The sequence below is a fragment of the Pelobates fuscus genome, chromosome 10 (genome assembly GCF_036172605.1).
Source record: "Pelobates fuscus isolate aPelFus1 chromosome 10, aPelFus1.pri, whole genome shotgun sequence".
Lineage (NCBI taxonomy): Eukaryota > Metazoa > Chordata > Amphibia > Anura > Pelobatidae > Pelobates > Pelobates fuscus.
In genome coordinates, this window is record NC_086326.1 from 148,113,887 (window position 1) to 148,130,907 (window position 17,021).

Here is a 17,021-nt window from a genome sequence, read left to right on the forward strand (position 1 = left end):
ATATACACAGTATATACAGGGGGTGTATATTTACCCCCATACATTATATACACAGTATATACAGGGGGTGTATATTTACCCCATACATTATATACACAGTATATACAGGGGGTGTATATTTACCCCATACATTATATACACAGTATATACAGGGGGTGTATATTTACCCCATACATTATATACACAGTATATACAGGGGGTGTATATTTACCCCATACATTATATACACAGTATATACAGGGGGTGTATATTTACCCCATACATTATATACACAGTGTATATACAGGGGGTGTATATTTACCCCATACATTATATACACAGTGTATATACAGGGGGTGTATATTTACCCCATACATTATATACACAGTATATAGAGGGGGTGTATATTTACCCCATACATTATATACACAGTATATACAGGGGGTGTATATTTACCCCATACATTATATACACAGTATATACAGGGGGTGTATATTTACCCCATACATTATATACACAGTATATACAGGGGGTGTATATTTACCCCCATACATTATATACACAGTATATACAGGGGGTGTATATTTACCCCCATACATTATATACACAGTATATACAGGGGGTGTATATTTACCCCCATACATTATATACACAGTATATACAGGGGGGTGTATATTTACCCCATACATTATATACACAGTATATACAGGGGGTGTATATTTACCCCCATACGTTATATACACAGTATATACAGGGGGTGTATATTTACCCCATACATTATATACACAGTATATACAGGGGGTGTATATTTACCCCATACATTATATACACAGTATATACAGGGGGTGTATATTTACCCCATACGTTATATACACAGTATATACAGGGGGTGTATATTTACCCCCATACATTATATACACAGGGTGTCTATTTACCCCCCATACATTATATACACAGAATATACAGGGGGTGTATATTTACCCCCCATACATTATATACACAGTATATACAGGGGGTGTATATTTACCCCATACATTATATACACAGTATATACAGGGGGTGTATATTTACCCCATACAGTATACACACAGTATATACAGGGGGTGTATATTTACCCCATACAGTATACACACAGTATATACAGGGGGTGTATATTTACCCCATACATTATATACACAGTATATACAGGGGGTGTATATTTACCCCATACATTATATACACAGTATATACAGGGGGTGTATTTACCCCCATACATTATATACACAGTATATACAGGGGGTGTCTATTTACCCCCATACATTATATACACAGTATATACAGGGGGTGTATATTTACCCCCATACATTATATACACAGTATATACAGGGGGTGTATATTTACCCCATACATTATATACACAGTATATACAGGGGGTGTATATTTACCCCATACATTATATACACAGTATATACAGGGGGTGTATATTTACCCCCATACATTATATACACAGTATATACAGGGGGTGTATATTTACCCCATACATTATATACACAGTATATACAGGGGGTGTATATTTACCCCATACATTACATACACACAGTATATACAGGGGGTGTATATTTACCCCATACATTATATACACAGTATATACAGGGGGTGTATATTTACCCCATACATTATATACACAGTATATACAGGGGGTGTATATTTACCCCATACATTACATACACACAGTATATACAGGGGGTGTATATTTACCCCATACATTATATACACAGTATATACAGGGGGTGTATATTTACCCCATACATTATATACACAGTATATACAGGGGGTGTATATTTACCCCCATACATTATATACACAGTATATACAGGGGGTGTATATTTACCCCATACATTATATACACAGTATATGCAGGGGGTGTATATTTACCCCATACATTATATACACAGTATATACAGGGGGTGTGTATTTACCCCATACATTATATACACAGTATATACAGGGGGTGTATATTTACCCCATACATTATATACACAGTATATACAGGGGGTGTATATTTACCCCATACATTATACACAGTATATACAGGGGGGTGTATATTTACCCCATACATTATATACACAGTATATACAGGGGGTGTATATTTACCCCCATACATTATATACACAGTATATACAGGGGGTGTATATTTACCCCATACATTATATACACAGTATATACAGGGGGTGTATATTTACCCCATACATTATATACACAGTATATACAGGGAGTGTATATTTACCCCCATACATTATATACACAGTATATACAGGGGGTGTATATTTACCCCTATACATTATATACACAGTATATACAGGGGGTGTGTATTTACCCCATACATTATATACACAGTATATACAGGGGGTGTATATTTACCCCATACATTATATACACAGTATATACAGGGGGTGTATATTTACCCCATACATTATATACACAGTATATACAGGGGGTGTATATTTACCCCATACATTATATACACAGTATATACAGGGGGTGTATATTTACCCCATACATTATATACACAGTATATACAGGGGGTGTGTATTTACCCCATACATTATATACACAGTATATACAGGGGGTGTATATTTACCCCATACATTATACACACCGTATATACAGGGGGTGTATATTTACCCCATACATTATATACACAGTATATACAGGGGGTGTATATTTACCCCATACATTATATACACAGTATATACAGGGGGTGTATATTTACCCCATACATTATATACACAGTATATACAGGGGGTGTATATTTACCCCATACATTATATACACAGAATATACAGAGGGTGTATATTGACCCCATACATTATAGACACAGTATATACAGGGGGTGTATCTTTACCCCATACATTATATACACAGTATATACAGGGGGTGTATATTTACCCCATACATTATATACACAGTATATACAGGGGGTGTATATTTACCCCATACATTATATACACAGTATATACAGGGGGTGTATATTTACCCCATACATTATATACACAGTATATACAGGGGGTGTATATTTACCCCCATACATTACATACACAGTATATACCGGGGGTGTATATTTACCCCCATACATTATATACACAGTATATACAGGGGTTGTATATTTACCCCCATACATTATATACACAGTATATACAGGGGGTGTATATTTACCCCATACATTATATACACAGTATATACAGGGGGTGTATATTTACCCCATACATTATACACACAGTATATACAGGGGGTGTATATTTACCCCATACATTATATACACAGTATATACAGGGGGTGTATATTGACCCCATACATTATATACACAGTATATACAGGGGGTGTATATTGACCCCATACATTATATACACAGTATATACAGGGGGTGTATATTTACCCCATACATTATATACACAGTATATACAGGGGGGTGTATATTTACCCCATACATTATATACACAGTATATACAGGGGGTGTATATTTACCCCCCATACATTATATACACAGTATATACAGGGGGTGTATATTTACCCCATACATTATATACACAGTATATACAGGGGGTGTATATTTACCCCCATACATTATATACACAGTAAGATATTGAGGGTTTATTCCAGGTGTATAATATTGTGTAATACCCACATGGCTGGCTGGCTTCCTCTCCCTGTGTTTCCCAGCACTGCTCCCACCACTCCTTCTGTATCTCACACAGGGACTCTGTGTTGGGCCCCGTGTGCAAACTTTTCCATAGTCATTAGGCGCTTTCGGTATGACGTCATTGAGGAGGGACATTACTGGGAAGCGGCCATCTTTGTTGTGGGCACGCCAGCAGCCTGGGTGTATTAATGGGAAGGATGCCATGTGGTTTGGGGAATGGCAGCTCTGTGTGTTAGAGGACAGACCCTCACTGACAGATGGGAGCTGTGACAAGGGGTAGGTATGACAGGGCAGCCTGTGTTATGGGGGGCTGCCAGGAATGGGGTGAAATCTCAACATGTTTTAATACTAACTATTTATATAGAGATAAAACCAGCCCCAGCCAGAGCCTGTAACATGTGTCCAACCTGTCCTGTTTAATGTCAGAGGAGAATGAAGCTTACTGCCAGCTATGGGACACATGGAGTACATTGCCAGCAGACATCCCACACTGCCATCTCCTCCTCCTGTACCTGGGCTGCTGGCAATACTAGATACACCATGTGTACAGGGGCACATAGTATGGTATATATATAATGTGTGTGTGTGAGATATGTGTCCCTGAACACAGGGTGTATCTGATAATCCTAATTTAAGTAGCTCACCCCCCCACCCCCTGTTAGTGTTACATAAAGATAAAATCATTAGTTTAACTAAAATCCCTCCACGTTCTAAACATCTACTTTTAAATTGCTTGGCCAAATGCAGAGTTACCTCTCGTTAAGCCCTCAGACGGTGAAAGGGAAATACACTGTGTCTATGGAGGATCACAGATCTCAGTATTATTCTCTTGCGCATGCACAGGAGTACAACGCTGATGTCCGCTCCTGGCAGCTTAAGTGCTAGTAACTGTGAGTGGAGCAGTGACCCTTGGGGGGGGTCTTAGAAAATTATACCAAGACACCAGATGTAAGAGAGCTGCTTTGAATGGCTTGTCTGTTTGAATCTCGGGTTCTGAGTGGTTGCAAGTCTAAATGCACATTTTAGGTTCTGGCCCCCCTCTCCGCAAAGTCTACTCCTCTTTTATCCTGCGCCTTGCGGCTTGCCATGCCCCTGTTTCACCTCCTTGGCTGAGCTCATCAAATTTGATAAGCTTAGCCAATCCATTGCTTTCACATTGAATCAATGCATCTCTATGAGGAGCGTTTAGCATCTCCATGCATTGTACAGCACTTACCCAGCAAGCACCTCTAGTGGCCTATGATCCACTAATTATCTCCGGTCTCATCCAGGTTACCAGCCAATATGACTTCAAGAGAATTCTAAGAATTACACTGTATCTGACAATTTAAAGGAACACTACGGTGTTAGTCATGCAAAACTGTTACCTGCCCCCCCCTTCCTCGGCTCCATCCCTTGCTATGAAATGATTAAAACCTTTTCAGTCACTTAACGTAATGACATCAGCGAGAGGAGGAACCTAATGTGCAGCATAATATGAGGACCTCTAGCATCATTTCACGGAGTTAAACTCTGCGAATCTGCAGGAAGCGCCTCTAGTGGCTGTCTGGTAGGAAATACACATACACCTACTACATACGAGTACACACCACACATACAAACACACATTACATACAGCCAGTACATACACACATAACACCTACACATTATTTAAAGCCAGAAACACAGATTGCACAGTCCACACGTGATACACAGACCGCACACATTGCACAGTCCACACGTGATACACAGGCAGCACACATTGCACAGTCCACACGTGATACACAGGCAGCACACATTGCACAGTCCACACGTGATTCACAGACCGCACACATTGCACAGTCCACACGTGATACACAGACCGCACACATTGCACAGTCCACACGTGATACACAGACCGCACACATTGCACAGTCCACACGTGATACACAGACCGCACACATTGCACAGTCCACACGTGATACACAGACCGCACACATTGCACAGTCCACACGTGATACACAGACCGCACACATTGCACAGTCCACACGTGATACACAGACCGCACACATTGCACAGTCCACACGTGATACACAGACCGCACACATTGCACAGTCCACACGTGATACACAGACCGCACACATTGCACAGTCCACACGTGATACACAGACCGCACACATTGCACAGTCCACACGTGATACACAGACCGCACACATTGCACAGTCCACACGTGATACACAGACCGCACACATTGCACAGTCCACACGTGATACACAGACGGCACACATTGCACAGTCCACACGTGATACACAGACGGCACACATTGCACAGTCCACACGTGATACACAGACGGCACACATTGCACAGTCCACACGTGATACACAGACGGCACACATTGCACAGTCCACACGTGATACACAGACGGCACACATTGCATAGTCCACACGTGATACACAGACCGCACACATTGCACAGTCCACACGTGATACACAGGCAGCACACATTGCACAGTCCACACGTGATTCACAGACCGCACACATTGCACAGTCCACACGTGATTCACAGACCGCACACATTGCACAGTCCACACGTGATACACAGACCGCACACATTGCACAGTCCACACGTGATACACAGACCGCACACATTGCACAGTCCACACGTGATACACAGACCGCACACATTGCACAGTCCACACGTGATACACAGACCGCACACATTGCACAGTCCACACGTGATACACAGACCGCACACATTGCACAGTCCACACGTGATACACAGACCGCACACATTGCACAGTCCACACGTGATACACAGACGGCACACATTGCACAGTCCACACGTGATACACAGACCGCACACATTGCACAGTCCACACGTGATACACAGACGGCACACATTGCACAGTCCACACGTGATACACAGACGGCACACATTGCACAGTCCACACGTGATACACAGACCGCACACATTGCACAGTCCACACGTGATACACAGGCAGCACACATTGCACAGTCCACACGTGATACACAGACCGCACACATTGCACAGTCCACACGTGATACACAGACCGCACACATTGCACAGTCCACACGTGATACACAGGCAGCACACATTGCACAGTCCACACGTGATACACAGACCGCACACATTGCACAGTCCACACGTGATACACAGACCGCACACATTGCACAGTCCACACGTGATACACAGACCGCACACATTGCACAGTCCACACGTGATACACAGACCGCACACATTGCACAGTCCACACGTGATACACAGACCGCACACATTGCACAGTCCACACGTGATACACAGACCGCACACATTGCACAGTCCACACGTGATACACAGACCGCACACATTGCACAGTCCACACGTGATACACAGACCGCACACATTGCACAGTCCACACGTGATACACAGACCGCACACATTGCACAGTCCACACGTGATTCACAGACCGCACACATTGCACAGTCTAGTGCAGTGTTTCCCAACCCAGTCCTCAAGGCACACCTACCAGTCCAGGATTTAAGGATTACCCAGTTTTGTCTAAGGTGTTTTTAGAAAAAAAAGAAAAAACACCTTTAGACGCAACTGGGTCACCCCTAAATCCTGGACTGGGTTGGGAAACACTGGTCTAGGGTGCAGTTTTTGTGTCTGAAATTATTTGGGGCTAGGACAAGTAGATTGGGCTATGCTTTTCCCTTGAATGAGTAATTTTAAAAAAATAATAATTTCATACCCTGTATATCGGTATGTAGACAAATCGCTGATCTGCAAGTTTAGCTCACATTCCAATCCGTTGATCCAAAATACCAGGACCGTCCTATGAGACAGACTCAGTTTCTGGCCGTTTTCCATTGACAAGGAAAGTTATGCTTTAGGCTCTGACATCTTAACCCCTTGAGGACGCTAGACGGTTCAGGACCGTCATCGGCATTTTTCCCTTGCCGACCGACGACGGTCCTGAACCGTCCTAAATGTAAAATGTACTTACCCGATCGCCGTCGTTCCCCCGGCGGCGATCGGCGGTGCTCCCGGTGTGGGGAGACTGCCTGCAGCCCAGACAGTCTCCCCATGGCGGTTTAGGACCCCTGGGGCCATGTGATCGCCCAACAGGGCGACCACATGGTCACAATAGGTGTCCTAGTCTCTGCCTGCAGGGGGACTGTCTGTGCTGACAGGCAGTCTCCCTGCTAGTATAAAATCATAAAAAAAATTAAGTTAAAGTTAATAAAAAAAAAAAAATATTATTATTATTATATATGTGTGTGTGTATATATATATATATATATATATATATGATATATAGACATATATTATACCTATATAATATATGTCTATATATCATATATATAATGTCATGCTAAGTGTATTTTTATATTAATATGTACATATATTAATATAAAAATACACTTATAATTAATTTACACACGTGTATATATATATAATAACTATATATATTGTATATATATATTATTATAAAATACGAATAATAAATAATTTAAATTAAATTAAAAAAATTAAAAATTTTAAAAAATTATAAATCTATACGAAATTTTATTCTAACTGTATTTTGATATTAATATATATATTTATATCAAAATACACTTGGAATGAAATTGTATATATAAATAAATAAAAAGAATGCAAACTATCATATGTCCATATACAAAATTACATAAGTAATTATATAAATATACACGTAGACTTCAAATATATAAATATGCATATATATTTAAATTCTACGTGCGTATTTATGTAATATTTTTACATAATTAAGTTATTTTATTTATTGCAATTTAAGGGACCTGCCTGCCAACCCAGGCCGAAAGTCCAGAGAATTTAATTTGCTATCACTGTATTTTACCCTGTAACGTTCTACGACACCCTAAAACCTGTACATGGGGGGTACTGTTTTACTCGGGAGACTTCGCTGAACACAAATATTAGTGATTCAAAACAGTAAAACATATCACAGCGATGATATTGTCAGTGAAAGTGACTTTTTTGCATTTTTCACACACAAACAGCACTTTTACTGATGATATAATTGTTGTGATACATTTTCCAGTTTTGAAACACTAATATTTGTGTTCAGCAAAGTCTCCTGAGTAGAACAGGACCCCCCATGTACAGGTTTTATAGCGTTTTTGAAAGTTACAGGGTCAAATATATGGGTCAAATATTTTTACATTGAAAATGGCCAGGTTGGTTACGTTGCCTTTGAGAGCGTATGGTAGCCCAGGAATGAGAATTACCCCCATGATGGCATACCATTTGCAAAAGAAGACACCCCATTTGCAATACCTTGGGTTATGTCCAGTCTTTTTTAGTAACCACTTAGTCACAAACACTGGCCAAAATTAGCGTTCAATTTAGTTTTTTACTTTTTTCACACACAAACAAATATGAACGCCAACTTTGGCCAGTGTTTGGGACTAAGTGGCTACTAAAAAAGTCTGGACATACCCCATATTAAATACCCTGGGTTGTCTACTTTTAAAAAAATATGTACATGTGGGGTGTTATTTAGCAATTTATGACAGATAATAGTGTTACAATGTCACTATTGATACATTTTAAAAATGTATGTTTTGAAACAGCAATATCCTACTTGTACTTATACCCCTATAACATGCAAAAAAATAGCAAAAAGCATGTAAACACTGGGTATTTTTGAACTCAGGACAACATTTTGAATCTATTTAGCAGTTTTTTTTCATTCGCTTTTGTAGATGAGTAAAATATTTTTCACATAAAATTCAAAAAACTTGTATTTTTTTCAATTTTTCATCATATTTTTTCTAAATTAAATTACATGAGATTATATAAATAATGGTATGTAAAGAAAGCCCCTTTTGTCCTGAAAAAAACAATATATAATTTGTATGGGAACAGTAAATGAGAGAGCGGAAAATTACAGCTAAACACAAACACCACAAAAGTGTCAAAAAGATGCCTGGTCGCAAATGTACAACATCGCAAAAACAGTCCGGTCCTTAAGAGGTTAAAGGGTTTTTGTTTTTTTTTCTTTCAATTTGTTCTTTATTGTTTACAAATAACAAATGACAGGGGGGTACAGGAAGGAAGAGGGGGAGGGGAGTAGTAAAATTCCAGTGTGTACATTGTGTTACAGGAAATGCAGTTGATTGTTGTATACATCCTTGTAAGTTGCTGTTACATGCATGCATTTTTAAATTCAGTGTGGGCGGGTGTCTGTCCTGAGCCTTGTTTCTTGACTGTTTCTGTGTTCGTGCCTGGGTGGCCTGTGACTGTAGTACTGCGTCCTGCTAGGTGGGGAGGAGATTCGGGAGTTATGTGCTCTTCAAACCAGCCGGTATCTGGGCCTTGGGCTTCTTGAGTTTGTTTATCTACTTGAGTGTCTGAGGTCTGTGTATGTGTCTCGCTAGCAAGTTGAAGGTAGGACTGCCACATTGTGTTAGTGTGGGGGGCCTAGTTTGCCAATGTTTGTCTGGTACCACATTGTGAGTTCATATTCAATTGTCATAGTCATTGCAGATTCGATTTCCCTGAGCGAGGGCAGGTTGGGGGTTTTCCAACACCTGGCTATCAGTGTGGATACTGTACTCAATATCAGGTAAATCATCTTCCGGATTGGTTTAGGCGTGTTGTCCGGTAGCAGTCTGAGTAGTATTGTAGCTGGTTCGTGCGTTAGTTGGAAGTTTGTGACCTTCGTAATCAATGTTATGGTCTTCTTCCACAGAGCATTCACCTCCGCACACGTCCACCATATATGGAGCATAGTTCCTTTATTTGTGTGGCATCGCCAGCATAGATCCGATGTGGTTGCAAACATGGAGTGTAGGCGAGTTGGGACCATGTACCACCTATACAATATTTTTCTGGATGTTTCGAAGTGTGCGGCACAGGTGGTCAACCCCTCATGGGCAGTGAAGATCTTGTCCCAGTCAGTCGGGGAAAAAGTGGTTTGTAGGTCGTCTTGCCATTGTGTCATGAATTTCCACATTGTCTCTTCTTCGGGGTTGGCGAGAGTGTTGTAACATATGGACACAGTTTTCTTCTGTGGTTTTGTCGAAAGGCATTGTGTTTCGAACTTCGTGAGGGAGGATTGTAGGTTTTGTTTGATATTGTTGATCGCGATGCCATGGACTAGCGCCTTGATCTGAAGGTATGCGAATGTAAGGTTAGAGGGTAGGTTGAATTCTTCTTGTAGTACTGGGAATGTTTTGAGTCCTCTTTTGTCACAGAGGTGGAATACGTGTGTGATTCCTGCTTTTTCCTACTGTTGATACGGAAACGTACCGTTACAATGGTATAGAGTCTTAATCGGGGTTGCGAGGGACCATCGGTGTGCTGAGCACAGTTTGTTCCTTCCAGGATTCCATGGCATCCAGGTTTGGAAATTTTTCCACCACCTCAGCCCCTTTGGGGGATCTACCCCATTGTAGCAGCTGCTGTGGCATGGGGTAAATCATGGTCAGGGTCATCAATCCGTTGTTACTCAGACAACTAAGCACATGTCATATCATCAACAAACGCCACTCATCATCCATAAGGTCATGATATTTCTGGGGAACTCACTTGGTTGGCCACTTATCACATGTCTTTTACTTTCATATACCAGGCGGGGGTATACATCCCTGCCGACAATTGTCTCATTTATATTCCAGGCATGTTCATCATACGCTTCCTACAGCCGCCCATACATTCACGGCCACGCTTTCGTTCCAAGACAAAATCATGGATTAGACATACTCATGCAGCATAGCATGCACTATCCCACCTAGCACATTCGTCTCATACTTGTAGAAGCATAACACAGCTTTTCACCTGGCTTAAAGAATCTCATTGGAACACGACAGCTCAACCTGTGTCATAACATTTCTCCTAGGTTTTGCTTCTTTTTGCCACCTTAAACTTATCTATCTTACACACCATTAATTATATATTAATTATATATTTTACAGGCATTCAACAACAAAGGATAACCTATGGCCAAAACTACCATAACTTCATGCTATCATACCAGACAGGAATATACTCAGATGTTTTCAGGAATCCATTCCCCCACGTTCCTTTCAGAGATTACCAATAGCCATCCAACTTTTCCATCCTTATCGGACCTATTAGATCTACAACCATTCAATTATACTACCAAGTCGGCCATTACCAGCCATTCACATTGCCTTCTATGCCTTTCTCAGGCCAGAGAATCCACTACCATCACCACCACTCAGACAGCTCATTGTCTTCAACGAAACCCACTTACGTAAACAAAGCAAAAACACATCACATTACCTATTGGCTCTACCACATTCCGAAACGAGTCAACACGCACCAACAGTAGAGATAACATACTATCCTACCCACAACAAATGGTGTCCACTTTCGGTCCTAAATTCCTACCTTCACCTTCACCTTCAATACTGTAATGCATTTAAGGAAATGTCTGGTTAATTTGTATACATTTGTTGACTGTATTAAATCTTTGATTATTCATTTTTGCCCTCTTTATTTACAGGCCTACCGTGTGTGTGTGTGTGTGTTTTTGCTGGTGTTGTGATGTTTTTGCTTTGTGAACAGGCTACAGGCAGTGCTTTTTCTGCTGTGTGGAAAAAAATTACTTTATTTTGCTACACTTTCATGAAAACCGCCTTTGTTTGATTTTGTAAGTTGAGTCTTGATGCACATTTTATAGATATGTTTACTGAATCGCATATCAATCGATGCACAATTTAACAGATATATTTAACATTATTTGTCCTACAGGCAATCCTGATAAGGCCAGAGTTCTGGCAAAACATGTATTGAGTGTTAAAACTTTTTTTATCTTTTTTTTTTATTTATTTATTTTTATTGGATTTTCCATTTCCATAAGCATCTGTATCACAGTATTAGGATATTATGAAAATAAACAGACATAAGAGATATAAGTGGTTAGCGACAAGCGTCCGGCTACGCATCCCTGGATGAGTAACTCAGTCTCTAAGTATATATTGAACCTACATGGAAGGTAAGTACACTGAAATGAACTGATGTGGGGAAGGGAAGTTTAGGCGGGAACTATTTCCTTATGGTATGTTATGCAAAGACAACTAGTATAGTTTGCTGTTATATGAACTTGGCTTAGTGAGATGGTGCACATTAGAACATTAATGCAGTATAAGGTCCTATTCTACGTGTTGGGGCTATATTTATTAGTCACCTTTGGTGGGTCATGTCAGGGTGCCTGGTGTCGTAGCCTCTGTAAGAAGGCATTGGCATACCCTGTGGAGGAGAGGGTAAGTGCTGCATCTCCTCTAGATACTATCAGCGATCCATCTGCTCCCCAGCGGTACTTGATCGCGGCAGTCCGCAGTTGCTTTGCTACCGGCGCCAGCTGTCTTCTCTCCATTAACACGGCGAATGGTAGGTCCCCGTAGATCGCGATTGTGCAGCCCTCAAATTGTATATTACCCAGTTCTCTATGGCGGTTCATGTCTCAACATCCATGGTAACCGCTATAGTGTCTCTTGGGAAACCCTGTGGTGCCGCTGCGCTACTCGGAAGGCAGTTGTTAGTAGTGCTCAGTCTGCTCCCCCTTTAATTCCAATGGAAGCTAGAAGCCTCTGAGTGAAGGACCTCAAGGCCTCCCCTCCAATATTCTCTGGGGCGCCTCTCAGACGTATGTTGCGTCGTCTGTGCCTGGTTTCGAGTGCTGTGATGGATTTTGTGACTATTTGCACCTTCTGGGACAGGCTGTCTCCTTGAATCTGGGTGTTCTGCAGTTTACTCTTCTGGGCATTTTCTTTAGCTTCCATTGCCTCTATTCGTTGTTAGAGGACTCCCACCTCCTTTTGCGCCTCCAGGAGGTCGGCCTTCCAGGCCTTCCTCACATCTTTTAGGAGGCTTTTAATAACCCCTTTAATGGCTGGAGAAGAGTCTTCATCGTCCTCTGAGTCTTGATAGACACTTGCCGCTTGGGGGGAGGGTAGCTCCTCACTGCCTCTGTATGATCCTTCTGAGGCTTCTTCCTCAGACCGCGCTTCAGGCGCCATCTTGTGTGAGCTGGACAGAGCAGGTCTCTCAAAAGAAAGCCCAATCTCAGTCATTTTTGGGGTCTCAGTGTTCTGGAATTGCTTGTGCTTGCGTCCCATGATGTCTCTTCCTGAGGGTAGGTAGTTTCTAGGGTCCTGTGGAGCTTTTGAGTCTCTTTCGTGGCTGTTATTCTAAATTTTGGACGGAGCTCCACTGGAACATGTCTGTGCTGTAGCTTAGTCGGCCACGCCCCTCCCATTTCTTTGTTTTGACCAACCTGGCTGACAAATACCATAAGTCAGGCAACAGCCATGTTTTCTCTACTTATCCCATCTCTACCTACGCCTACTCTGACTCGAATTCTGTCACTGAGGCATTTTTATTTATGTGGGTGAAGGCCCTTTACTGGAGATCTTTGGGTATAGCTCCATCTACTCCCATTCAGTATATCTAAATAGTACGTTTCTGTTTATAGGCCTATGGAGGAAGTAGGAAGTCTTCCCGCATTTTTAGAGCGGAATTAATATTTAAGAAAGAATCCTACACTGTTTTAGTAAGAAGTGTTGATATGAGTTACGACACATTTTTGTATATAAACTTTGAGTTTATTGAGCACCTATTATTTTTATTTATTTTTACAAAAACTGGTATAGAGATCAAAAATGCCCTTCTTTGCCACATTGATAAGAATTGGTGTATATAATCAGTCTTTTTAAATCATTGATATAACCACTATACATATTTTTGAAAGGACAAAATAAAAGATTAAAAGATCACTTTAGGTACACTATATAAACAACTTTAGTATAATGAAGCGGTTTTGGTGTATAGATGATGTCCCCGCAGTCTCACAGCCCAATTCTCTGCCATTTTGGAGTGAAATCACTTTTGTTTCGGTTTATGCAGCCCTCGCTACACCTTTCCTGGCTGTGGCTAACACATCCAACATGGAAAGGAAAATTTTCACTTTAAATTGTATATTAACTTGATATAGCAGATTGTTACCGATATACACTACTGGCAGAGGTGAAACCATCTTACAAATCTGCTTGATTCTAAGACAGAAATCTGACTGCGATCACGCATCATCACTGGAATTGTCCTGATTCCTACACCGTCGGGCAGGAATCAGGACAATTCCTGATTCCAACACCGTAATACCCACTTTTCCCACTAATCTAGATTTAGAAGATGATTTTGAATGCTACATAGAATATAAAGAACATAGAAACTATAAAGAAACACATACTATTTACACCTTGTCTGTGCAAAACAAAAATGCATTAATACAGTTTAATTTAAGGGTTGATCATTATTCTTGCTTTTATAAATAAGGCAACAATGAGCTAAACAAGAGAAACTGCTTTCTGTTGCAGGTGAATGATCTGATGCCTATTAAGAGAGAATTTACAACTACATCTACTACATTCAGAACGGGGTAATGGCTTCTCTCCTGTGTGAACCCGTACCTGAGAATTAAGCATTGCTTATAGAATAAAACATTTCCCACATTCAGAACGGGGTAATGGCTTCTCTCCTGTGTGAACCCATACCTGAGAATTAAGCATTGCTTATGGAATAAAAAATTTCCCCCATTCAGAACGGGGTAACTGCTTCTCTCCTGTGTGAACCCATACCTGAGAATTACGCATTGCTTATAGAATAAAACATTTCCCACATTCAGAACGGGGTAATGGCTTCTCTCCTGTGTGAACCCATACCTGAGAATTACGCATTGCTTATAGAATAAAACATTTCCCACATTCAGAACGGGGTAATGGCTTCTCTCTTGTGTGAACCCATACATGAGAATTACGCATTGCTTCGAGAATAAAACATCTACCATATTCAGAGCAACAGAATGGTTTCTGGCTTGTGCGAATCAGTGAATACGAGCAAGATGTGTTTTTTCTGTAAAACATTTCCCACATTCAGAACATAAAAATGGCTTCGACCCTGTGTAAATCATCCAATGTTTAAGATCCACCTCCTGACCAAAGAATCTCCCACATTCAGGACACAAAAGTGGTTTCTCTTCTGAGTGAGTATTCTATTGTCTGTGAAGATCACATATCAGACTGATAAAATCCCACATTTAGAGCACGAAAACAGCTCCTGCGTGAATCCTTTGATGTAATTCAAGAATCGACTGCAGTTTGAAACATTTCCCACATTCAGAACAAGGAAGCGATTTCTTTCCTTGACAAGTCTTCGAAGGACCTGATTAAATGCCGTTTCTGGTAAGCGCAATGATGTTGGAAGGAATTTCCGTTCCAGTCGAACCATTTCTGACAATCAGAACAAGTAACTTTCTTTCCTTAATGGATTAACTAAGTCGAAGGATTGATTGAGATATTTCCTATTCACTACATTGTGCACCCCAATAAACGCTGGAATTTGAACCTATGTATTGGTGAGATCTGTTTCTTCACATAATGTAGAAGTATCTGTAGTGTTTTTATAAATGCCTTTGTCTGTGGGTTCAATTTTACCTTAAAGTCAACTCTATCAATGTTTGTGAGATTTCCCACTTCACACAAGGCTGAGTCCACTATAGTATGAGTATGTTAATATTCTTTTTCTGTAAGATTTCCTTCTAGAGATGGTTCCTCCTTAATATGAGTAGATGGGGTTTCTGTCTGTTGTGTGGGTGTATAGATGTTGCTGTCTTTGACATGTCCTTCTTCACATGAGGCTGATTCCTCTTTCGTATGTGGTGATGTGGATTGGGTTTTGGTTACCATCAGGGGCACGCAAAAGGTAGATCCTCAGATGTTTTAAAACTACAGCTTCCATGATACGTTGTCATTCTACAGGCAAGCATCATGGAAGCTGCAGTTCTACAAATCTGGGAATCTGTATTTTGGGCACCCCTGGATCACAGGGCTGTGATATCAATCACTATCAGTCCGGTTCATAGAAGTATCTCTAATGGAAAGAAATATATACAGCATTAGGTGTTTCCCAAATTATAGTATCCATCTATATATCCAGGGTATGTAGAGTTGTAGGACATGTAGCATGAAAAGGGAACATATAGTAACATCAAACTGTAAACTTAACAAAGCCAGGGGCAGAAAAAACATTATGTATAAACTAACATAGCCAAAGAGCACCTACCTACCTAGAGAATGGATCAAACAACTATTAAAGGACCACTATAGGCACCCAGACCACTTCAGCTCAATGAAGTGGCCTGGGTGCCAGGTCCATCTAGGTTTAACCCTGCCTGCTGTAAACATAGCAGTTTCAGAGAAACTGCTATGTTTACATATGGGTTAATCCAGCCTCTAGTGGCTGTCTCATTGACAGCCGCTAGAGGCGCTTCCGTGAGAAGGCGCACAGTGAGAAGACGCCAGCGACTGATTGAATGCGTGCACGGCTCTTGCCGCGC

The 17,021-nt window shown here is 40.9% G+C and overlaps 1 protein-coding gene and 1 long non-coding RNA gene across 2 annotated transcripts in view; one reads left to right on the forward strand and one right to left on the reverse strand.

The window, feature by feature from the left end:
* The window catches only part of LOC134575201 (oocyte zinc finger protein XlCOF22-like), a 106,844-nt gene extending 103,104 nt beyond the window's left edge, over positions 1 to 3,740 (reverse strand). The window contains exon 1 of the mRNA XM_063434446.1: positions 3,644 to 3,740. The gene's annotated coding sequence lies outside the window, so the exon portion shown is untranslated. The remainder of the gene's footprint in view (positions 1 to 3,643) is intronic.
* A 114-nt stretch (positions 3,741 to 3,854) lies between these two features.
* Positions 3,855 to 16,033, forward strand: LOC134575456 (uncharacterized). The gene is made up of 2 exons (XR_010085669.1): positions 3,855 to 3,934; positions 15,004 to 16,033. It is a non-coding gene; the product is annotated as an uncharacterized LOC134575456 (long non-coding RNA).
* Positions 16,034 to 17,021: the final 988 nt, after the last annotated feature.